This window comes from Sminthopsis crassicaudata, chromosome 6, assembly GCF_048593235.1.
Source record: "Sminthopsis crassicaudata isolate SCR6 chromosome 6, ASM4859323v1, whole genome shotgun sequence".
NCBI classification, from domain to species: Eukaryota; Metazoa; Chordata; class Mammalia; order Dasyuromorphia; family Dasyuridae; genus Sminthopsis; species Sminthopsis crassicaudata.
In genome coordinates this window covers 201,603,976-201,630,853 of record NC_133622.1, presented here as the reverse complement: position 1 = coordinate 201,630,853, position 26,878 = coordinate 201,603,976, and the positions used below count along the sequence as shown (strand labels likewise).

The following is a 26,878-nucleotide window of genomic DNA, read 5'->3' as shown; positions in this document are numbered from 1 at the left end:
GAGGGGAGAGGAAAAGCAGAGGGATAAGTAGGGAGAAAAGGAGAGAAAGAGAAAGAGAGAGTGAGATGGAGATAGAGAGAATCTTTTTATATCCTCTTCCAATGCCTCATCTTCATATGGTGGTGACTCTATTTTCTCAAAAGTGGGTTCTCATTTGTTTTTTGACCTGCTATCTCAGAAACCAACCAACAATCTTTCTAGGTTTATAAAGAGTGAGTACTGCAAGTAATTCAATACAGGACACAAAGATGGACAAGGATTTAATTCGACAAATAGAAGGAAAAAAACCCAGGTATTTCAAAAGCTCATCTTTCATTTCTACAGAAACAAAATTTCTCCCATTTTCTTACCTCCTTTCTTTCAGAAAGCATCTTATATAATACCAACAACAGCAGCAACAATCACATTCATATAGTACAAAGTGCTAGGCACTTTGATAATAACTTTACAAATATTATCTCCTTTGGTCCTACAAGACTTTATAAATGAGAAAACTGAGGCAAATAGAGATTAAGTGATTTGCCCAAGATCAGAAAGCTAGGAAGTATCCGAAATTAGATTTGAATTAAAAAAGGAAGAAGAGGGAAAAAAATGATCAAAACTGATCATTGAAAGTTCTGAATATATATAAATTGTTTCATAGTTGTTATTCTATTGTTGAAGATACTGTATATTTTGTTTCCTTGACTCTGCTTAAATCACTTTGTATCAGTTCATCTAAATCTTTCCATGCTTCTCTGTATCCATTATATACTTGCTATTTCTCATGACAGTTAATACTCCACTGTAGTTATGTATCACAATTTGTTTAGCCATTTCCCAATTGATGAGTATTTACTGTATTTAAAATTCTTTGCTATCACAAAAAGTGATGCTATAAATAATTTAGTATATATAGACTTTCCTCTTATTAATAACCTCCTTGGGGTGTGCTTAATAGCAGAATCTTTGGCTCAAAAAGAAGGGATATTTTAGTAATTTTACATAATTCCACATTTCTTTCCAAAATGATTGTATCGATTCATGACCCCCTCCCCAACAATACATTTCTGTGCTTATTTTTCCATATCCTCTACATTAACCATTCCCATCTTTTTTCATCTTTGCCAATTGGATGAGTATGACATGAAACCTCAGGGTTGTTTAGATTTTTCCCTAATTATTAGTAAATTAAAACATTCTCAATATATTGATTGCTTGTTTGCAATTCTTTTGAAAACTGCTTATTTATATGCTTTGATCCCTTGTCTATTGGGGACAATTGTTTTTTGTTTGTTTCTTTCTTTCTTTCTTTACAATATTGGGTGGGGTATTTTAAACTTAAGTAGAAAATAGGAAAAGGAAAAAAAAAAATCACCATGTGAACAGCAAAACATGAGAGGATCCAAAAAATAAATCAATAAATCACCATTTCAAGAAAGCCAATATAATAAGTACTACACATTGTTATCAGGACTATCTCTCTTTTCTTTACTTCCTTGTGTTTTTCTTTTATTCTCTAGCATGTACTTTTTACTTTATTCTTTTCCCCCTTTCCATTAGATGGCTTCAATTAAGCACAGATATGTGTATGTCTATATATGCACATATAATACACAAACACACATGTATTTATACACATATAATACATATAAACACATTAACCTGTGCATACATATACACACATACAAATGTGCATGCATATTTTATGCATAATCATGTACATATATATAGACATAAATTCACTTACATCTATTTAAAATTATACTATATATTTTGTTTCTCTGAAGTGTATATTTTCCTTCATAAATCCAAGACTTTCCATATTTTTCTAAGTCCACCAACTCATCATTTCCAATCTATTTTTAACTTTATCTGAGATCATTATTATTATTATTATTATCCTTAACATTTTTTTTTTACATAATAAATTCTATTCCTAATCTTTATGTTTGTTTGTATATATGTATACACACACACACACACACACACACACACACAATTTCCTATCCCTCTTGATTCCTCTACTTTATTGCAGTTCTTTATCTTGCTCTCCTATTACTTAACCTATCCCTCCACCCAGGAACCTTTCCTTATCCTTTTTAATCTACCCATTCCTCCAAGGAACCCTCCTTTATCCTCTCCCTCCTATCACCTTATGCCTCTTTATTCCATTCCCATTAATCTATATGCTCTTATCCCATGTTCTCATCCTTTTCTCTTCTCACTTTTATTCCCTTCTAAATATGTTCTTCACTCCTTAATTCTGAGCCACCCCTCTAAAACGCTCTCCTTTATCCCCTTATTTCTTTCTGAATTTAGCAGATGTTTATATCCTTCTAGATAGAAATGTATTGTTCCCTCCATAACCCATTCCTGATAAGAGTAATGTTCCAGAACTACCAGCCCTCCTCCCCACCTAATTACTCTGTGTCTGGTCTTCCTCTCACACCTCATTTGTATAAGATAATTACTCTTTACCTTTTCCTTTTTACAATCTTATTATACTCAGCCTTACTCCAATTTCTCTTTCAAACCACTCAATTACTAATGTCAATATTCAACCATTTGATCAACTGATGCACATTCACTCATTTTCCAGTTCTTTGCCACGACTAACAGTTGCTACAAACATTTTCCCTATAGTGTTTTAATATAGCCATTACAAGGTCTTGTGTGATTTTAATTATGACTATGTCATATTTGAGTTGTTTTTTCCTTGTTACTCATAATATTTTTTCCCCTTGACTGGGGGGTTTCCAGAATTTGGCTATAATATTCTTGTAGGCTTTCCTTATAGGATTCTCTCAGGTGGTGATTGATGGATTTTTTTCTATTTCTACTTCCCCCTTTTTTCTAACTCTTCAGGATGATTTTCTTTAATTATTTCTTGTATAATGTTTCAAGATGCTTTTTTTATCATAATTTTCTTATGTTTTGATTCTTATGTTTTCTTTTTTTTTTTTTGCTCTTTTCTCCAAATTAGTTATTTTTCTTATGAAATGTTTCACATTGTCTTCTATTTTTTTCATTCTTTATATTTTGTTTTATTATTTCTCAATCTCTTATCACTTCACTGGCTTCCCCAATTATAGATTTTGAAGAGTCATTGTCTTCCTTAAGATTCTGGATCTCCATTTTTAGTTGGCTGATTTTCTTTTTGTAATCTTGTTTTTCTTGAATTGTTCCTTATTTTTTAAAAAAATATTTTATCAATTTCTCTCATTTGATTTTTAAAGTCTTTTTTGAGTTCTTTTATGCATTCTTTTTGGAGCAGGTGAACATTTGACCTTTCTCTTTGAGGTAGGAGAGGCTTTTTTGTTTTTTTCTTCAGTATCCTCATTTAGTTTTCTCTACTCCCATAATAATTTTCGATGGTTAGCTCGCTCTTCTTTGCCTGCTCTTTTTTTTTTTTTTTTTTTTTTTAGGTTAATTTATAAGACCTTGTTAGTGTAATCGCCTCTAGTTCTGAGGTGCAAAGGGATGATATCTCTGGTCTCAGGCTCTCTTTCAGTTCTCCCCTGGGGCTAACAATTCTTCAGATAAATTCCAGTAGAGGAAATTCATCAATCAGGCTACTAGTAAATTGTCTATCTATAACCAATCACCTCTTATTCCTATCATATCACTTCATAATTGTTCTACTACTTAAAAACAAAATATTAACATTCTTTTATGTAGTAGCAAATTAGACCATTAGATCTTTTTTCAGAAGAAACAAGAATTAATAGCTCATTGTCCATAGCAATTCCTTCTCACTTGTTAATTGTCAGCATGTCTTTAAGATCCAAAATGTCCAGTTAATTCTATTAATTTCTGTATTTAGGGTAGGGAAGTAGAATTTTAAAACAAACCATTGGCTTGTTGAATGTAGTATCAGGCAAACAGATGGCTGATTGAATTTTCCCATCTTTAATGAGTTGTTTTGGTTTCCTGTTGACAGAACTTCAGAGTGATAATGAATAAGCTAGTGAGACCTTCCTTGTGAAAATTTAAATGCCCAGAGACTATCATTGAAATTCCATTGGATGTCACTGGTCTTGAAGTCCTTCGATTTACAATCCTAGAATCAATAAATAGGAAGGGATCTTAGAGGCATCTACTGTAGCTCATAGCTTAGCAACATTCTTTACAAGTGTTTATATAGGCTCTTCTTGAAAACCTCCTGCTGATAGAGAACTCATCACATCCTTGAGTTGCCAACAGCCTTTAGGACGATTCTAATTATTATAAAGTTTTTTTTCCCCCTATATGTGGAGCTGAAATTTGCCTCTCTTATCATACCTCTTTCTCTTCGTTATGCTCTTTGGAATCAAAATAATATCTCCTCTTAAAATGATTGAACAATGTTGGGTAGCCTAATGGGAAATTTGACCTCATCTAATAACACTATGGGCATCCTATCATCATCACCATCAACCAATTAATCACTTATTTAGTGCCTACTATATGCCAGAACTGTTCGGGAAATTGGGCATACAAAGATAAAAGCCATAGTTCCTGCCCTCAAGGATTTTCTATTTTATAATGTATACATTCTTCAAAGTAGTATAGAAAAAAAAAAAGCAGTATGATACAGCATATATTATATAATCAGAAAATTTGAGTTGAAAAGTTGTCTCTGATTTTTGCAATCATTATTGAATTATTGACCATAGGCAAGTCAGTTGGGCTTTAATTTCCTAATTCAGAAAAATGAGGGAATTGGCTAAGATGACATCTGTCCTATATACACTGACTCAGAATCAGGAGGATTAAAATTCAGAACCAATTAAACCCACCTAAAGTCTCGGTTCCCTCATACATATAAGAGAGAGGTTCATCTTGAAAGATCACTTCCAACACTTGTATTCTGTAGTTCCATGATACATTTATTTGCTGTGAGCACCCATAGTGCTTATAACACTAGACATGAAATCATTTATGAAATTACTCTGCAGACTCAGGTCAGGGCTCCCTAGGACCTTGGAGGATATCTTTGATAAGTATATGCTTTACTTAATATAGATCAGAAGAAAATAATTGAATAGCATTACTCTTAGTTATTATTTTATTATTATTTAGTATATATTATTCCCAATAAATTTTAAATTACATTATTCCCTTAGAAAAAGAAATTTTTTAAGGTTGTGCTTTTTTTCTATTGAGTCATTTTTTTTTCTTTTTCCCCCCTACTAACAAGCAATAAATGCAGTGGGATCTTGTATGACTGTGAATATGCACTCTATTATGGAGAATCATCTTTCAAAATCTGCTTGTTCCCTTCTCAAATTTTCTTTTCTCATAGTTTCTTTTACACTTTATACCTCACACTCTTGCTCTAAAAATCAAGAAAAAAACTTTTTAAAAAATTTGCTCCCTATTAAAGGGATAGATAAGTCTGTCCATAAAGATTATGTAGAAATATAGAACTCATTGGCTGCCTGTTAAATAAAACATTGTAATCTAGTCACACAGAATCTTACAATATGAACTATTAAAATGTTGTCTATTGAAGAACTACAGATTTAATAGTAAAGACCTTCAGGATTTTAAGATTTGATTCAATTAGCACAGAATCATCTTTGTGATTCTACCCAGTTTTATATTAATTCATTAATCATTACTCTTTGGGTTTATATATTTAATAGTTGAAATCTATTTAACTATAATATTCCTTAACCCTCCTCTTTTGCTTTCATTAAAGGGTATCTTTAGAGCACTAATATTAAAGACATTTAGTGAACAAGTTCATTTATAAAAGGACCAAGACCTTCTATAAAGGACAGAACCATCCTTTGATTTACACACTCAGGCTCTACCAACTCCATTAGCATGGCTAATAATGTCCATAGTTGGTGTGATCACTGGAAACTAAAATGCTGTATGATATTAAGTTTTAGATGAGTAGCTAATGACTATATAGGTACAAATGAAGTTTTTATAACTGCCACCAATTGAAAGCATGAGCTTTGGAAAGCAAAAATAAATTTAGGAAGTGGAGAGCTGATTAAGAAGATGGTTGAAAATTTGGATCTTACAAGTTTAAAATCAAGGAATGATAGGCTTTTAGCCAGGAATAGAGCACACATAATAAGGACAAATAATAATAGAGTTATCTGAAATTTCATTAAACTAATCAATAGGGCTTTAAATTACAACAAAAAAAATTTGAGAAGATGTGGGGGGTTGAGGGGAGGGGGCAGGGAGCTATTTATGTATTACCCTAAAGAAAGAAAGTATAAGAACCAGAAGTGAGAATCTGGGTTTTCTGAACAGAAGAGTAGCAAAAATCTAAGAACAGACCAAATTAATTATATTCTATTATATTGCTCAGATCCCTTATTTTTTATATTTCCTTCTTTTTAAAGTGGTGGGAGAGAAAAGAGAGTAAAAAATATGAGAATATGATGGAAGAAAATAATTAATAATCAAAACCATGGATATGAAGCAGATCCAAACAATAAACTCCTAAAATGATAGGATGGAGCTATCAGAACTTAATTTCATGAAATAGCAAGAAATATTTAAAGACTAAAGATTGAAAAAAAAAAAAGTCATATACCATGAAAAGTAACCAACATAGAAAATATACCTAAATAAGATAATTTATGAATAATTTGACTCCCTGAAAGTCATGATCATGTAAAAACTTGTATATTTCCATAAAATGATAAAAGTATTCAGATCTCTTAGAAAAAGAGAGCAAAGTAAAAATAGTAAAAAAAAAATACCTTCTGAAAGAAAATTCAAATTAAAAACACCCAAGAATATCAAAGCCAAAATCCAAAATGCCCAATTCAAAGTAAAAAAAATTTGCTGCAAGCAGCCAGAAATTACTCAAGTACTAAAGAACCACAGTTGGGATGGCATAAGACTATGTCATCATGTCACAAAGAGGAGAAAGTCTTGGAATAGGCTATTTTAAAAGGCAAAAAATAAAACTTACAACTTCTAAGAACTCGTACTCTGAAGGACTGAATAGAAATATACAGTAGAGTGGGGATGAGGAGTTGAGGGTAAGGTTTAGAAAAATTATAGAAGAAATATAAACATAAGCAACTAAAGGACTTTAAAATATTTCTGATTTATAACATAATAGCAGAACTGAGCAGAAACTTTCAAATGAAAACACAAAATATTCTTGAAGCCTAAAAGTAATAAATGTACATGAACAAAGGGAAGGGGGTAAATGAAGATAAAAGTCTTACACTGTGTTATAAAAGAGAAGCTATCTCTTCATAATTCCACTGTCTCCAAGAATAATAACACCATACACAAAAAGAGGCAAAAGTAGTGGAGTTTTTTCTACTTTGCTGGTTTTGTGAAAAGAAAAATAGTGAGAATGGAGTAAAAAAAAATAAGAAAATAGAAGGAGAAAGGAACTTACTAGGGAAGAAGTAATGAAGAATGCGGAGAAAGTTTATATATTACATAATTGGGGTACATTAAAGGGAGTATAAACATAAAGGAAGAAATTGAGGAAGAAGACATTTCATAAACCCCATTGATATTTGAACTAGACAAAAGTGTTTAACTCATATACATAATGTGTTTGATGTAGAAGTGCATTAAATTTAACAAGAGACAGAAAAAGGATGAAGAGGATTGGCAGGTATGGGGAGAAAACAGTTTCAAGTAAACAGCTTTAGAGATCATGAAGATTTTTTTTAAAATGAGAATTAAAAAGATAAAGAAAGAATAAGAGTCAGATATCACACTTTGGGATGCGTGATGCAAAGAGGAACAAGAGAATAAAAATATATCACAAAGAAAGGAAAAGAGAGAAAAATATAAAAGGGTGAAAGGAAATATCCAATTAACAACCATAACCATAAATATGAAAGAATGAACTCACCTATAAAAGAAAGGATGGTAGGAGAACGAATTACAAAGTAAAATCTAACAATATGTTGTTTGAAAGAAACACACTTAAAAATCCACATGTAGTTAATATTAAGGGTTTAAGTGAAATTTATTAGGCTTCAGGAAAATTTTTAAAAGCACGAGTAGTAATTGTGATCTCAGATAAGGCAACAAAAATAGGTATGGGTAAAAGAGTTAAGCAAGGAAATTACATTACGTTTATAGGCACTATAAATAATAAAATAATACCAATACTTACTATATAGGCACCAAATAGTATAAGATCTAACTCCTTAAATGAAAAAAAAAAAATAATTGAATTACAAAAAGAAATAAACAGCAATGAAACATTATAATGGATGAAAACTTCAATGTTCAGTCTTTTAAAACTAGACTAATATAACAAAAGGTAAGCAATAAAGAAGGACCTAAATAGAATTTTAGAAAAGATATAAAATAGATTGCTAGATATTAATGAATAAGAATATAAAGACTATGTCTCAGCTGTACATGGTACTTTAATGAAAATTGACCATGTTCTGGGGCATAAAAACCTCATAAAGAAATTCAGAGAAATAGAAACATTAAACACTTCCTTTATTGACCACAAAGTAATAAAAATTATAATCAATAAAGGGCATTTGAAGAAAGGATTCAAACTTAAAAGGAATCTAAATAATTGAAATCTAAAGAACTGATGGGGTCAAAGATCAAGTAAAAAATAATAGATAATTCCATTACAGAAAATAACAATGAAACAACATGTCAAAAATTCTTAGGGGAAAAATTAATGGTAAATGCTCCACAAAAAAGAAACAAAACAGATCACTGAATGAGGCATGTGACTTAAACAAGAAAAGCAACAAATCAAAAACTCCAACTGTATGCAAAAAATATTCTGAAAGTTAAAAAAGAGGTAAAATTGAAAACAGAAAAATAATTAATCAATAAATCCAGCAACTTAATGAAATAAATAAGCTATTGACTAATCCAATAAATGAATAGGATTTAAAAAAAATGAAAAACTAGCTTGCTCAATTACATGCCCAGAATAGTACCTCAAATAAAATGGATGAATAGCTATGAAAACATAAAATTACTAGATTGATAGACTAAAAATAGAGAATTTTAATGATAAAATCTTAGAAAAATAAATTGAAGCATTTGTCATAGCACTTCCAAAAGAAAGACACCCAGGACAAGAAGCATCATGAAAGAATGTTGTCAAAAATGATAATACATTAATTATTTTTTTAAATGCAAAGATAGCATCCTTACAAACTCCTTTTAAGAGACAAATATGATCCTAATACCTAAACTAAGGATAAATAAAGCAGAGAAAGAAAACTATAGAAATTATAGAACAAATAGCCAATAAAACATCACTACAAAAATATTAGCAAAGAATTATTAAAATATCACATGACAAAGAATTCAAGTTTGGTATATTACAGAAAATATAAGCATAATAGTTATATCAATGAGAAGAAACAAAATAACATGGTTAGAGGCAGAAAAAGCTTTTGATAGAATATAATTCTCCATTATATTAAAACCATTAAATTATATAGAAAAAGAGAGAGAAAGGACATGTATGTGAATATTATAAGTGTGGAGAGCGATGGATGAGGGGAGAGTGAGCACTTTTTGCTATATCAAAGAACTAGAAACTAAGGAAATGTCCATCAATTAGGGATTGGCTGAACCAATTATGATTCATGAATTGTTGAAATAGGATATTATTACAATATGAGATAATAAGAAGGATGTATTCAAAAAAAGCTGATAGGACTTCTATGAACTGATGTGAAGTGAAGTGAGCAGAACCAGAAGATAATTTTCCATATATATACATATATATGTGTGTGTGTGTGTGTGTATGTATGTGTACACACACACAGAGAGAGAGAGAGAGAGAGAGAGAGAGAGAGAGAGAGAGAGAGAGAGAGCGCACACGCATAGGGCCCTTCTATGTTTCATCTTGGATAGACTACTGAAGCTCATGTTTTGAGTCTTTTGGATAGCAAAGAGAGCTGTGTAATTGGTCAATACTTAAAGAAATTAATTCATACTTTCCATTGGAAGAACAAATACTGAAGCTAAAGCTCAAATGCTTTGGTCACATAATTAGAATACAAAACTCACTGGGAAAGACACTGATGTTGGAAAGATTGAAGGCAAAAAGAGAAGGAGATAACAGAGGATGAGATGGATGGTGTCATGGAAGCAAAGGGCATGATTTTGGACAGATTGGGGAGGTAAAGGATAGAACCCCCTGGTGTGCTAGGAGTCAAACACAATTGAAGAACAAGTGAGAATTACAAATAGAAAGTACTATATAGTAATATTATTATTATTAGTCAAGTTTCTAAGTGAAAGCTATCAATCACTGTACCAATGTTTAGAATTTACTTCCTCTCTGAGGATCTCTCCAATGGGCCTTGTTTATATGTTTCAAGCAAAGATTACCCCTGTTAGGTCATTCAGTATCACTTCTTGGCCAGAAATGTACTCTCTACTCCACCCTGTTTTGACATAGAGTAGTCATGGCAGACAGATGAAGGTTTGCCTGAAAAGCATAGTAGAAAGCATAGTGTAAAGATTTACATTTCCAATGCTGAAGGATACTTGCTAGCTTGGAAATCCTTTTCTAATTCTCAGTTTCCTCATTTTAAAAATGAGCATAAGAGGCAGTAAACATAGTGGACACAGGGTGAATCTTGAATCCGGAAAAATGTAGGTTCAAATCCTGCCTTGAACACAAACTATATGAACATGAGAAAAATCACTTAAACTCTCAGTGTCCCCATGCAATTCTCTGAGTCTATGAAGTTTTAGAGGAGTGACTGATCTTTGTCAGCTCTGAGAGTTTCCACATGTGGAGTTCCCAGTACTCTTGCCATCATTGGACCAAACCAAAAAGAAATGGGAGAAACAAAGTAAGCAACTCTTTATATTAAGGAAAGCATTTTGTAACCCTTACAGGACTTGGGAAATGAGTTATTTTCCCCATAACTGATAATATCTTAAAGAAGTCAGAAGCAAATAGCACTTCTGATAATTGCATTAAGAAAATGGATTTTTTTTAATGTCATAATTAGAACTAAATGACCTTGTCTTGAAACTCCTGCAATGACAATTGGAAGTTATTTGTTTACAATTCCATTTAAAATTAAAAGATATTTGTATATGCAAATGCAAACTAAGGGGGTTAAAATACTGGCAAAGGATTCGCCTGAACTCAGAGAGGTGGAAATTATTATCCATTCAGCTATAATGATTAACAGTTAAAACCCACTCTCAGCAGCTCCCCACGTCTGGGGAAGAATAGCAGCTTTTGTTTTTCTGAAATAAAAAGCTGCATCTCTTTCCAGGGAATGCATTAGAATGAGGGGTTTCTACAGACTTGGAAGGAAGCCAAGACATTTTGGAATAAAGAATCAACCCCCTCTTCCCCCACCTCCACCCCCAGCTCCTTCTGGCCCCTGCCCTGGCATGGTGAAGGCTATGGAGAAGGCCCAGTGGTGGTCTTCAGGGTATTAAGACTAAGCAGTGATAGGAATGGTGGAGGAGAGGAAGCAAAGAAGGAGGAGCCTTTGCTGTCTGTGAATTAACCTAAGCAGAGAACAGTTGGAAGTGGTCTAAGCATCAGGGGCTGAGCCTTCCAGGAGAATGGAAGCTTTTTAATGACTGAGGCTATTCCATTTTGTGTTGTTACCCAGATGCCTAGCAGAGTGCTTGGAGTATGAGAGTGGCTTAATAAACGCTTGCTGAATGGTTAAGTTCAAGGCACCATCTTGGAAAATAGGGAGATGCATCTGTAGAGCTATATAGGAAGGGACCAGATACCTCCCCTTGTGAGATTCCCCAGCACCAGGTCAGCTATTCCCTCACCCATCCGGTACCCACATTTGTAGATTTGTCTCTGGAGCAACAGGCTGAGCTCACTACTGCTATACAAGCCAACTTTATCCCTTGGGAAATCCCCTGAGGTCAAGGCCAATGGCCAGCTTTGCCCCTTAGAGAAGGAATAAGATGGGGAAAGGGAAAACAATGACTTCAAAGAGAGCCAGACAGCATTAGAGCCAACCTTTCACCCAAGGGATGAAAAAGCTCTTGTTTGGGCATCCTGGCACCAGATCGGGAAAACAGCATTTTTCCTCCAATCATTTCTCATTCTTTCCCCTCACCCCCTCCAGCTTCACACTTTAAGTCGGGCCTCTGGGCTCCTGGCCAGGCCCTGATGGTCCATGATTGACTTGGATTTCTTAAGGTAAATGATCTGTCACTCTGGGCCTAAGGATGGAGTGAGGGTTAGTAAAGGGTAGATTTGGGGAGGGGGGGCAACAAGGATGAGAAGAGCCCCAGGACAGGCTGAGCTGGGTCAAGCCTGGCCGGACTGATATAGACTCCTGCTGCCTGACATCGGACATGTTAATGCAATGTGAAATCACACATCTAAATAGCCTGTCAAACTTTTTTTGATGTTAGTGAGCCCACAGATGGGATTCATTTCCACAATGTTTGAAAAATGTAAACGATACAAGGACATTAAAGGGCATTAAATGACTTGATGACATTTTGGTCACATTAATGAAAAGTGGCGTTGTTTAAACTACTGGGGAGAGGGGGGAAGGATATGACAAGAGGAAGGGAGCTGGGAAAGAGAAAGGCAGTGGAAAGAAAGATCAGGATGGAGGGGGAGGGAGACATAGATTAAAATCAATCCAGAGGGCAGGGGAAACGTTGACATCCTTGGGCCATAGCTGCCAAACTAGGACTTCCACAGAGTGAAAGCCAGTTCAATGGCTTTATTTTAGGGATGAGAAAAATGAGGTGGGGAGACTGACTGACTTACCCAAATCAATTGCTGCGATAAGAATTGAACCACAACCCTTCTCTTTTTTGGTTTAGTGTGACTTGAGTAACAATATTCTATAGAAGAGGATTCTTTGGGATGGATTTGAACTGTAACCTTTTTCTTTCTTGGTTTAATGTGACTTGAGTAACAACACTCCATAGGGGAAGAATCTTTGGGTTGGATTTGAATCTCAATCCTTCTCTATCTTGGTTTAGTGTGACTTGAGTAACAACATTCTATAGGGGAAGAATCCTTGAGCTGGATTTGAACCTCAACCCTTCTCTTTCTTGGTTCAGTGTCACTTGAGTAACGCCCCTCCACAGGGGAGGACTAATTGGGATGGATTAAGGGATTGGGGGACTTGACCGGTATTCCAGTCCCTGCTAAGGATTTCCCTCCCGTAGGATTCTGGGGGGAGCTAGCTGTCGTCCCTTCTACTCCCTTGCAGTCCAGTCCACCTCAGCCCACGGGTCCCACCAGGCCCTGGTTTTTTTTTTTTTTTTTTTTTCCTTCTCCCAGTGCTAGCGGTTACATTAATTGCTAATGACAAAGGCAACTTTCATTCTGTGAGGTTCTCTGGCCATTCTTGGATCCTGTACAAGGCCTCCCTTTTCTTTTTTTTTTTTTTTTTTTTCCCTTCCCCCCCCATAGGAAATGGAACTCGAGATGTGAGAAAAAAAAAAGAAAAAAAAAAAAAAAAAACAGTGCACATATTGTCGGTTAATTGACTCCCGCTCCTTCATCGGGGCGGCGCGTGTGCTGTAGGGTGTCTGCCCCACAACAGGAAAGAATAAACCCAGACTCAAATCATAGGAAATTCATCAAATGTGCTTCTGCTAGCTCTGTCTTTCAAGGTCTGTTTCCTTGCCATATGATCTCTATAAACCAAATCACTCCTGGCCTGGGTACAAAACTGGAGACGCCTGAAGCCTTCGGATAATGAATGCCAAATGCCTGTGACAATAGGCCGATCAGGGAGAAGAATGGGGGGGGGGGGGGAATTAGGTCCTTTTTTATTTTCTTTATTTATACAGGAGGGAAAGGGGGAAGGAGGCCAATCGGGTCCCCTTCTAACTTTAAAAAGGGAATCGGCTGTGGATTCGGGGTGCCGGGCCGGGGGAGCAGTCAGTCCCCTCGTAGCAACTGGGTTAAATAGTATGAGCCGGAGCAAAACGGAGCCCTGAAATGGCCACAAAGCTCGGTTGAGTCAGGAAGCAATAGATTCATTGTGCAGTCAGTTCCACTTTCCCCGCAGGAGACTTCATAAAAGATTGCCCACCCCCACCCCCACCCCCAGCTCAGCGCATGTAACAGGAGGCTCCGTTTCTCCTGCCCGGAGCCGGCCTCCCCAGACACAGAAGCTAATCGGGAGCGACTGCCCCCGGGCCCGAGATGGTTGAGGGGGAATTTGCTGATTAACTCTGGAAACAAGGCGGCTCCGGGGTGGGTGCTGATGGGCCACTTCCAGAAGGGAATGGGTCTGCTCCCAGCGTGCCAGGGACAGGAAGTGGGGAGCCATCCACCGCGGAGGGACTAGAGAGCAGGCCACAGACTGAAGGCAAAAAGGTAATTAGTCTTATAGCTTTTCGGATTTGAGAAAATACTGCACTTAAAACTTGCAAGTCAACTAAGTGACTGTCGGCAGCTTATAAATGCTCCCATATCCACAGACATCAGCAGTCTTCCAGTTACCAAAAAAAAGTCATAACACATACATATTAATGGAGCACTTTTTGTCCTTTGGGGGGCATAATTTTTAAAAGGGCCAAGGCAGCAATAATTGTCCCTTTAAAAATTCTAAAGGCTGTAATTGTTTTCTATGAATTACAGTGCTAAGATTTAATTGGTGATGAGCGCGCTGGACATAACGGGCTTTTTTTTTTTTTTTTTTTTTTAAGAGCCAAATAGAAAAGTAGTTGTGAGGTGAATTAGTCTACCTCCCCCCAACCCCCGCTTTGTCAGGCCCCTGTTGTACCACCCCCATTTCTATAGACAGATAAATATGCATTGTGGTTAAAAAAGCTGGGAGTCTGATGAAGTAGGGGATTACATTAACCACATTTCAATGAGGACCATGAAATATGGTCAGTGAGGTCATACAATTCAGCAGAAGGCTTGGGTTTTTCAAGTTAGGCAGAAATTACTCTGGAAGTTCAAGGAATCATGAATCCATTGGTCTAAGGGGCTCCGTCTACCAGCTCCTTGAATGTACTGGTAGATGGCCTTCAGGAGGAGTTCCATCTGGAAAACCAAACCAGGCCTTGTTGCTAGCCTTCTAGGGATCTAAGTGTTCTTGGTTCTCCTATATGGATAGACACATTACCTGATGGGGATCCAAACGTTTTTTGCCTTTTACAGGACTAGACTTTGTGTTCTGCAGGCTCCACCAATGAGGAAGACCTCTAGGTCCTGTCTCTAGATCCAGAAGGAGTCTTAAGAAGCAGAAGGATCTCCTTGGGAATGTGCTTATCGTTACAAGATGAACAAACATTTGCTTCTTTGGGACTGAACAACAACGAGTGGGATCCACACCAGTCTAAATTGCCGTCTGAGAATTTTACTTATTCCCAACTTTGTTAATGGATATTTTGTAGAAACATAAACTCTTTAAACATTTTTTTCAAAACATATGCATAGACAATTCTTCAACATTGTGTTCCAATTCCTCCCCTCCCCTAGATGGCAAGTAGTCCAATATAGAAACATAAACTCTTAAAGAGGTGGCAGAGGACATCTATGACCACCTTGCTCTTTGGAGAAATCCAATCTACAATACTATGGACAGGTGCTGTCTGCTAATAATGATCTCACTATATTGTGAGGCAGGGAATTCCACTGGTGGGGAGGGAGAGAGGGAAGCTGTTTTGATAGTTTAAAATAAAATCTTACTGTTTAGTTTGCTTTGGTTTCTCTAACATCAAACCTAATCTGCCTCTCTGTCATTTCCACCCATTGTTCCTATATCTTCTCACCAGGTCCAAGCAGAAAAAGGCAAACTCCTTTTCTTTATGAGAGTAGCTCCAACATTTTAAAAGAACCGTTATAACCCGGTTTTATCACTTTTGACTTCCTTTAATCAGGAACAGGCACATTGTGACACTGGTGTGCACTGAGTTAGATCAAAGAAACAATCAATCAACCAGCATGTATCTAGAACTTGTTGACTAATATATTCCCTCAGTAAAACATAAACTCCTTAAGGGCAACAATACACACACACACACCTACACACACAAAATATACATTCACACATACATATATGCATGTGTATACATATCAAATCAGTTATCTAGTCATATGAAAAATGCTTTAGATCATTATTGATTAGAGAAATGCAAATGAAAACAATTCTGAGGTACTACATCACACCAATAAAATTGTCTAATATGACAGAAAAGGAAAATGACAAATGGAAAGGATGAGAGAGATATGGGAATTGTTGGTGGAGTTGTGAACTAATCTAACCATTCTGGAGAGCAATTTAACTCAGCAATATCACAAAGAGATCACAAAAATGGAAAAAGACCCACATGTACAAAAATATTAAGAGCAATTCTTTTTGTGGTGGCAAAGAAATGGAAAGTTAGGAGATGCCCATCAATTGGGGAGTAACTAAAAAATTGTGGCATGTGATTTCAATGAAAAACTATTGTCCCATAAAAAAAGAGCAAGAAGATTTCAGAGAAAAAAATGGAAAAACTTACAGGAACAGATGCTGAGTGAAGTGAATAGAACCAAGAGAACATTGTACACAGTGACAGCAATATTATGTAATGATCATCTGTGAATGATTTAGCTATTCTCAGCAATACAATGATCTAAGACAATTCTGAAGGATGCAATCTGCCTCCAGAGTAAGAACTGATGTAGATCATAGTATACTATTTTTCCCAACTTTATTTTTCTTGTTATTTAGTCCAAGTCTTCTTTCACAATATGACTAATATGGAAATATGTTTTGCATGACTACACATGTGCAACCTATATCAAATTGCTTACTATATGAAGGAGGGAAAAGAGGAAACTCATAATTTGAGTCTACAAATATTAATTTTTTATACATAATTGGAAAAAATAGAATCTTTAAAAAGTAAAAAAAAAGTCTCAGCAAGGCTCTTAAAGACTCACATTGATATCTCCATTTCAATGGCTCAGATTTTTTTATACAAACCCATCCCTGCAATCTATGTGTACTCGAAAGGGTGATGGTATAATAGATACAACAATGGATTAGGAATGGCTTATTTTGTTTTCAACTGTAATACTCATGATGACCATAAAATATAAGACCCTCAGGGCCCTATTCTATCTTTGTCTTTGGTCTCCGGTCCCTGGAACAGTACCTCCTGCTCAGCCCCCTCCCCATATATTCTTCAAACTAGCAGCAATGGCTTCCTGGCTGGTCCACTAATAAGAAACTCTGTCTCTCAGCTCCAGGCATTTTCCCTGTGCCCCCTACCAACCCTTGTCTGGAATTTTTTCCTTTATCTCCTCTTACTGGATTCTCTGGCTTCCTCCTAGCTAAAATCCCACCCTCTATGGGAAGCCTTTCTCAATCCCTCTAATTTCAAGTGCATTCCTTCTTTAAATCATTTTCTTTTTATTCTATCCATATCTTGTGTATACTTGATTGCTCAATTTTTGTCTCTGTCGTTAGATTATGAGCTCGTTGAGGTCAGGGTGTATCTTTTGCTTTTTCTTGTATTCCTGTCACTCAGCACAATACAGTCACTTAACATATGCTGGCTGGCTGGCTGACTTACATGATAATAATAACACAACAATAAAAGGAGGTAGTATTTATACATCACTTTTAAGGTTTGCAAAGTGCTTTCCATGTTATCTCATTTGATTATGGAATGAATGCTTATTGATTGACTAATGGAAAAAAGCTACTAGGAGTCTAATCTGTTTAAGAGATGAGATCATAGCTCCTTAAACTATTGGAGCAAGTAAGTATCATTTAAAGCAATAATTTTAAAATAAAATTTAAAAAAACCCTTTAGCCTTGTAAAGAACAAAAAAATAGCCTTGCCTTCCAAAATCTCTCAACCAAACCACCAGCTAGATGATTCTTTGAAGTTCATGCCCAAGAGAAGACATGAGAATCAGCTATTGTTCCTTTCTTCCTTACCATTCTTTCCAAGATTGGCAACTATTTCTCTTTTGGTCCCTGGTACCTTGGCCTTTATCCATCTTCCTATCCCTCCCCCCCTCTCCCTCTCCTACTTAAAACCCAAACCAGAGAAAAGAGCTACTCTGGCCAAACAGTGAAGCCAATGAACTGAGGGCAGAGCCTGTCCCTTTAATTCTCCATCTCTTTCGGACAGCCCAGCACTCCTGCTTAAGGGAACTGAAGTCACCCACACGTGGCTAAATGGCCACCCTAAAGTGGATTCTTCAAACCCTTATGGTTGCTAAGCGACGGATACTTCAACTTTGGAAATCTTTATCCACACCGGATATATTATCCTGGCAAATTGGACTTTCAGATCTGGCAGCAGTGGAAAAACTAACTTTTTTTTAAATAGAGACAATTTAGATGATTTCAAAGACATCTGGTCTCTTTTTCTAGCAATGTATGACTAGTCTATTTTGTTAATATGTGTCTGATCCAAAACACTTCACATGTATAAAAGCAAAAAAGCCCAGGGAAGAAAAGAGCATTTCAGCCATAGAAAGATGTGCTGGTACAAAAAGCCTTCATTGAAAAGACCTAGTAGCCTTCTTGGCCAAGTTACATGAGCCCTAGGTCCTACATAAGGCCTCCCTTGCTGGTTGCCTCCATCTCTGCTTCCCTCCTTCCTCTGATCTCAAATTACCAACCTTCCCCCAAAGCCTAAAGATATTCCAAATTTAGCTTCCTGTCTTTGTAGAGACTCTCTCTGGAGAGGACACAGTGTGTAGGCAAAGAATGAGATGATAACATCCAGCATGGAACCCTGGGCTGAGAAGCAGTAGATCTGCATTCAGACTCCTGTCTCTTTTCTTACTAATAGACAATGTGACCTTAGACAAGCCATGTTCCATAATTCAGACTTTTTTGCCCATTTAAAAAATGAGACATTGGGACAAAGTGATGTGACAAACATTTATTTAATCACAACTTTGTGCAAAGTAATTATGGTGGGTATACAAAGATTAAATAAGACCTCCTGGTTCTATAGCTTAGTATGGGGGGATGCTACAAAGCATTGCAGCACCACATCAGAGATGGATCAGCAATGTGCTTTGTGAGATCTTGGGATAGGTTATTCCTGACTACAAGAATCAGGTTAGATTTACAAGATGGGAACTTTTGACTTTGGTTTTCAAAGCAAAGAGGGATTTCCATTTGGGGGATGGGAGGAGAGGACATCTTCTTAGTATTATTTCATATTATCTTTCATGCCCTCTAAATTCCACTCCTGAATACAAGTCATTTTCCCCCTGCATTTGGTCATCCTGCTCTCTAAATCTACTAATAAAGATTATTCACACAGTGCAGTGTGAAAATGTGTGAATAGAACATAAGTGAGAAAAGAAGAAAGACTGATCTCTGCCTGATGGTCAGGGGAAAGATATTAGGAAAAGCTACAGGAGGAGATATAAACTGAAGAATGGTTAAGATTGCACTTGGAGGGGGTGGGGAAAGCATGGCCATCAGGAACAGTGAAAACAGTGGGTATCATCACAAGTAAAATAAGACTAGAGTGATGAACTAGATTTATAATTTGCTATTGTATAGTCATTTTCAATTGTGTCCAATTCTTCGTGACCTCATTTGATATTTTCTTGGCAAAGATACTGGAATAGTTTGCCAGTTTATTTTATGCTAAGGAATAGGGCAAATAAGGTTAAGTTGTATGCTCAGGATCATACAACCAGTAAGTATTTAAAGTTGAATTTGAACTCGGGAAGATCAGTCTTCTTGATTCCAGGTCTGAAGACTCTACCATGACACCTCAGCGAAGGCTTCAAATTCAGGTCAGAGGAATCTGAGTTTTCTTGAATTTTTGGATGGGCTTTTATATGACTCCGATATGAAAAATCTAGATACCAGCTTATTAAAAGTATGGCTTTTGTCCCCATGGGGGGGTATCACAACCAAATATGGTGGTCATGAAATTATTATTATCAATAAATGTTTGATTTATATATTATATGTACCTATTTTATATATATACTGGAGGTCACATAAAAATTTCTTGGGCAAAATGGGGTCATGAGTGGGAGAAAATTAAGAAGTTCTGACATAGATTACCTTAGAAGATTGAGTTAGTTAACATTTAAAAGTATTCACAGATGAACTATATGATTTTTACAATTCAGATTGTCTCGGGTTCAGTGACAAAGGTACATTTAATGTTTTTCTGTCCTTCTATGCATGAAGTATCTGCCTCACCTGGTACAGATTAAGACAAATTCTTCCCGCCATTAGAAAGTAAACTTTCTGAAGGTGGATATTATTTTGGTTGGGTTTTGGTTTGGGCATGTAGATGTCTTCAAGGGGCAGCTAAATAGTGCTATAGTGTGTAGAGTACAAGGCCTGAAGTCAGGAAGACTCAGTCTGCCCTCAAACACTTACTAATTGGGTGATCCTAGGCAAATCACTTAATCCTATTTGCCTCATTTTCCTCATCTGTAAAAATAAGCTGAAGAAGGAAATGGCAAATCATCCCAGTATCTTTGGTCAGGAAAACCCCAATCAGGATCACTAATATTTGAACATGACTGAAAAAAAATGACTGAGCAACATCATGTCTGTTACCTCAATCATAAAATGGGGATATAATAATAGCATATACTTCCTAGGGTTGTTGTAAGGTTCAAATGAGCTAATAATTATCGATGGAAAACTAGGCTCAGAGAGGGAAATGAGTTTATACATCCAAAATCAATATTATAAGATACCCAGTTCCAGGACTAGATATGAACCATAAATAGTTCTCTGATGTTAGTTCAAGGCTGAATAATTCAGTTCAACAAGCACTTATTATGTATTGGGCCAAGGCATCATTGTGAAAAATGGAGATAAAAAGGCAAAGACCAAGCAGACATTCAGGAGTTATACCTCCACTGGTAGAAAGGACTGTAAGAATAACAACATGGCAAAGAGTAAAGAGGGATCAAAAGAGAGAAAATATTTGAGGAGGGGCTGAACACTAGAACTTCTGAAATATAAACAAGTAAAAGGGAGTGTCTTCCAGTCATTTGAGTTAAAATTGAATTGTCAAGCGAATCCTAGGTTTTGGATTGCACCAAGAGCTTGGACACAGGACTTTTTCTGACTCAACCCCAGTCCATGCTGTGGGTGTTGGTTTGGCCACAAATGATACTAGCGACCTTTCTTGGCTTGTGCTGCTTCTCAATTTTCATTCACTGCTGTGTCTCTGTCTACTGGCTGGTGTAAAGTCCTCCTTTATTCTATAATGGAAGTTATAGGTAAATCTCAGCTAGCCTTCTAAATAAATCCCTCAGAAGTATTTTATTTTTCCAAATACATCTAAAGATCATTTTCAACATTCATTTTTCTAATACTTTTGTGTTCAAAATTTTTTTCACCTCTATCTTATCTCCCCCTCCCCCAAAACAGCAAGCCATTGATATAGGTTAAATAAGTAAATATCTTAGTCTAAGATTTGCAAAGCACATTTATCACAATAACTTTATATGGTTAGAAAGTACAAATGCTTCTATAAAATTTTTTATACAGAGGAAAACTGAGAACCAGAGAGATTAAGTTACTTCTCCAGAGTCACACAGTAAAGTGTCAGTCCTAGTTCATGAAATCCCATGTGGAATCTGAACTCAGGTCTTTTGACACTATTTCCATTACACTGCCCACTAAGATGCTGCTGCCAATTTGTTGACAACCCTTGACTCATCATTTTGAATGTGGAAATATTAGTCCTGTTTCCACATGGAACAAATGATGTATCTTATTTGCCCAGGGCCTGGAATGCTGCCAGTTCTGGTTGGATGATTATTTGGAGTGGTGAGAGAATCCTCTCCATTGTGTTTTTTACAAACAAGCCACTATAGAAACAGCCACCGACAATGATTAATGATTCACTTGGATGAAGAACTAGCCCAATGGCCCTTCCCCAAAGCTCAGCATGGTTTCAGACCTAGTCATTCCTGGCCATTGGAATACACTGGGGGGAAATGGCTAGACTACATACCCACATTTGAGGACAGTTCTTTGGCTAGATTTCTTTGAAAAATAGAAAAATATTCCATTCCAACCTTTCTTTTCTCCCCAAAATATATACATGTATATACTGTGTTTGTCTTTACTTAAAACATTTTAAAAATAATTCTTAATATTTTATTTTAGTTACATGTAAAAAAATGTTAATATTGATTTTTAGAAAATATTTTGATTTCCAAATTTCCCCCTTTGTGTGCATTTCTCCCATTTCTAAAACAGAAAGCAATTTGATATAGATTATACATATATAGTCATACAAAACATTTTCATATTAGTCATGTTGTAAAAAAAAAAAAGACAAACTGGGAAAAAACATGAAAAAAATAAAAGTAAAAAATAGTATGCTTCAATCTGCATTCAGTTCTTTCTTTGGCAAAAAAAATAGCATTTTTCATAAGTCTTTCAGAATTGTCTTGGATCTTTGTATTTCTGAGAACAGTTAAATTGATTATTATCATATAATATTATTGTTACTATATGCAATGTTCTGGTTCTGCTCTCTTCATTTTGCATCAGTTTATGTAAGTCTTTCTTACATAAATTTTTTGCATCAGTTTATGCAAGTCTAGGCTTTTCTGAAAACATTCTGCTAATCATTTCTCATAGTACAATAGTATTTCATCATAATCATATACTACAACTTGTTCAGCTACTCCCCAATTGATTGGCATCCCCTCAATTTCCAATTCTTTGCCTTCACAAAAATAACTTTTTTATACATATAGGTCCTTTTTTCTTAAAAAAAAAAAAAACTATCTTTGGTAATATAGGCCTAGTAAGGCTCTTTCTGTATCATAGGGTATGCACAGTTTTACACCTTTATGGTTATAGTTTCCATTTGCTCTCCAAAGTGGTTGGATCAGTTTACAACTCCACCAATGCTGTTTTTGTGTCCCATTTTCCACATATCCCCTCCAACATTTGTCATTTTTCTTTTCTCTCATATTAGTCAATTTGATAAATGTAAGATGGTATTTCAGACTTGTTTTAATTTTCATTTCTATAATCAATTTTGATTTAGAATATTTTTATATGACTAGAGGTAGATTTTATTTCTTTGTGTGAAATTTATTTCTTTTGTGTCTTTTCATATCCTTTGACTATTTATCATTTGGGGAGTGACTTGCATTCTTATGTATTTGACTCAGTTCTCTATATATTTAAAAAAATGAGGCCTTTCTCAGAGAAACTTAGTGAAAATGATTCTGTTTCCTTTTTTTCCTTCTAACTATAGCTGCATTGGTTTTGTTTACACAAAACCTTTTTAATTTAATGTAATCAGAATTATACACTTTATATATCCTGTAATGCTCTATATCTTTTGTATCATCATGAAATCTTCCCTTATCCATAGATTTGACAGGCAAACTACTCCATGCTCCTCTAATTTGTTTATATCACTTTTTATGTCTAAATCATGTAATCATTTTAATCTTATCTTGGTAGGTGATATATACCTGGTTTCTGTTAAACTACTTTCCAGGTTGCGCAGAAATTTTTGTCTCAAAAGTTGGGTTTTTGGATTTATCAAAGACTAGGATACTATGATCATTTACTACTGTGTTTTATGCACCCAGTCTACTCCATTTATCCACTACTGGATCTCTTAGCCAGAACCAGATTGTTTTTGATGACTACCATTTAATAATACTGTTCGAAAATGGATACACCCAAGCCATGTTCCTTCTTTTTTTAATTTTCATCAATTTATTTATTTTCATCTATTTCCTTGATATTCTTGAAATTTTTGTTCTTCAAGTGAATTTTATTATTAAGCTCTATAAAATAATTTTTGGCAGTTTGCTTGGTATGACACGGAATAAGTTAATTTAGGTAGAATTGTAATTTTTATTATATTGCCTCAGCCTACCCATGAGCAATTAACATTTTCCAATTGTTAAGATTTAACTGCATAAGTGTGATATGTTCATATTGTTCCTGTATTTGTCTTAGCAAGTAGATTCCCAAGTATTTTATATTGTTTAGAGTAATTTTAAATGTATTTTCTCTTTTTCTCTCTTGCCACTGGACTTTGTTAGTAAATATAGAGATGCTAATGATTTATGTGGATTTATTTTATATCCTTCAATTTTGCTATAGTTGTTATTTATTTCAACCAGATTTTTAGCAGATTCTCTAGGATTCTTCCAAGTGTCATAACATCTGCAAAGAATGATAATTTTGTTTTTTCATTACCTATTCTAATTTTCTTCAATCTATAGTTTTCTTTCTGTTTTTGCTTTTTCTAGTGTAGGTATTAGAATCATATTTGTGTCATAAAAGAATTTAGTAGAACTCCCTCTTTGCTTATTTTTTCAATTTACATATTATTGGAATGAATTGTTCTTTAAATATTTGATAGAATTCACAATAAAAAGAATTTACTTATAAATTGCCCCAAGTCCTTCTAGTTTCTATCTCAAAATGGAAACATTCTGTACTTAACAATTAAGAATATTAACATTCATGACAAACTTCAGGCTTTTACATATTTAGAGTAATTATAGTATGACTGGGGGGGCGCAAAAGAGATGGATCATAAGAAAAAGATTCCATGTAAAATATTTTGATACATGAAATTCTACCATTCATAGATTATCAGAGTTGGAAGAAATATAATATATGGAGTTGAATGCAAGTACTCACTTAAATCTCAAACTGGGGATGACCCATCCTCTACCCAAAGACTTTTAGTGATGGGGATGATCTTAGTACTTCATGAGGCAATCTATCTTTGGAAAGCTCTAATTATTTTTGTTATATCAAAATGGTTTCTACTTCTCTTTAATTTCTGTCTACTGATCTTATTCTACCCTCTGTGGCCAGATTAAAAAAAAAAGTCTAATTCTCATTCCAAATGATAGATCTTAAAGTGTTTGAAAATAGCTATTATGTTTCACAAATCTTGAAATTAAACATACGTGATTTGAAAGAGGAAGCCTAGAAATATTTTATGCTGAGAAAGCGCTGAAATGGTGTATTAAAGACAGCTTAAGCAATGCCCCAGCAAACCAGTAGCAGATATTGGGGGTAACTGAATTGACAGCAGTGTCTTCCATCCATCAGAGCTTTCTATCCACAGATAAAAGAATTCTTCCACTCTGGAAAAATTGAAAACTTACAGACCTCCGGATCTGGCTTTGAAAAGAGCAGCATGAAAAAACTTGAAGCTTGAGATTGTGCCTCCTCCACATGAGGAGCAGAGGCCAACTTTAACATAAAGTTACAAGATGAGAAATAGGCTGAAAAAAATGAACAAATAACAACAAAAAAACTTGACTGTAGAAAATTATTATGGTGACTGGGAAGATTAAAACCAAACTCAGAAAGAAATACATCAAAATAGCTACATTCAAACTCTTGGAGAACAAAAATTATGAATAGGTTTGGCCCCAAAAGCACACCTATAAGAGTTCAAAAAGAATTTTAAAAATCAATTAAAAAGGTAAAGGAAAAGTTGGGAAAAGTAATGAGAGTGATGTACAATAATCATAAAAAAAAAAAAAACAACTTCATAATGGAGGTACACACACACACACACACAAATACTGAAGAAAATAACACCTTTAAAGAACATAATAGACCAAATAATAAAAGAGGCACAAAAATTCAATGAAAAGAAGAACTCCTTAAAAAGCAGAATTGATTAAATAGAAAAGGTATAAAAGCTCATTGAAGAAAATAATTCCTTAAAAATGAAGATTGGGCAAATGGAAACTAATTGATTCCATGAGACATCAAGAAACAATAAAACAAAATCAAAAGAAAGGAAAAGTAGAAAAATGTGAACTATCTTATTGGAAAAACAACTGACCCAGAAAATAGATTGAAGAGAGATAATTTAAGAATTATTGGACTATTTGAATTCCATAATCATAAAAAGAACCCAGACATCATAATTCAAGAAATTATTAAGGGAACTAACCTCATATCCTAGAAGTAGGGGGTGAAATAGAAATTGAAAGAATTCACCCATCACCTCCTAAAAGAGATCCCAAAATGAAAACTAAAGGAATTTTTATAGCCAAATTTCAGAGGTCCCCAGGCTAGGAGAAAATATTGCAGAAAACTAGAAAGAAACAATTCAAATATCATGGAACCAATCAGGATAAAACAAAACTTAGCAGCTTCTTTCTACATTAAAAGATTGGAGAGATTGAAATAGGATATTTTGGAGGGCAATGGAGCTAGAATTATAGCTAAGAATCACCTACCCAGAAAAACTGAGTATAATTCTTCAGGGGGGGAAATAAATATTTAATGAAATAATGGATTTTCAAGCATTCCTGATGTAAAGACCAGAGCCGAATAGAAATTATGACTTTCAAATGCAAGACTCAAGAGAAGTATAAAAAGGCAAACAGGAAATAGAAATCATAAGGGATTCAATAAGGTTAAACTCTACATTCCTACATGGGAAGATGATACTTATAACTCCTAAGAATTTTATAATTATTAAGACAGTTAGAAAGAGTATACATAGACAGACACATATAAGTTGAGTATGGTGAGATGATAGCTAAAAAACAAAATTAAGGTATAAGAAAGAGGGATGCCCTGGGAGAAGAAGGAAGGGAGAGGCAGAATGGGGTAAATTATCTCACTAAAAGTGGCACAAAAGAGCTTTTACAGTGGTAGGAAAGATGGGGGTAGTGGCAGACAATGAGACAATTCTCATTGGAATTGGTTTAAAGATGGAATAACATGCAGAATCAGTTAGGTATAGAAATCAATCTTGCCTTACATGGAAGTAGGACAGGAAGGGGAAAACAGAAGGAGGGGTGAGGGATGGGAGGACAGATTGGAAGGGATGGTGAAACAAAACCATTTTTGAGCAAGGACAAAGGGAAAAGAAGAGAGAGAAAAAGAGAGGGAGGATGTGATAAGTGGAGAGAAGAAGAAAGGAAGAGAGAGAGGGAGAAAGGCAGAGGCAGAGAAGGATAAGCAAGGATTGAAAGAAATAGTATCTCATAACTGCGAAAATATTATCATAGGAAGTT

The 26,878-nt window shown here is 35.2% G+C and overlaps 1 long non-coding RNA gene across 1 annotated transcript; it reads left to right on the top strand.

Annotated features, from left to right (window-relative positions):
- Positions 1-13,746: 13,746 nt before the first annotated feature.
- LOC141545450 (uncharacterized) lies at positions 13,747-15,310 on the top strand. Its single transcript, XR_012483016.1, has 2 exons — positions 13,747-14,251; positions 15,044-15,310. It is a non-coding gene; the product is annotated as an uncharacterized LOC141545450 (long non-coding RNA).
- Positions 15,311-26,878: the final 11,568 nt, after the last annotated feature.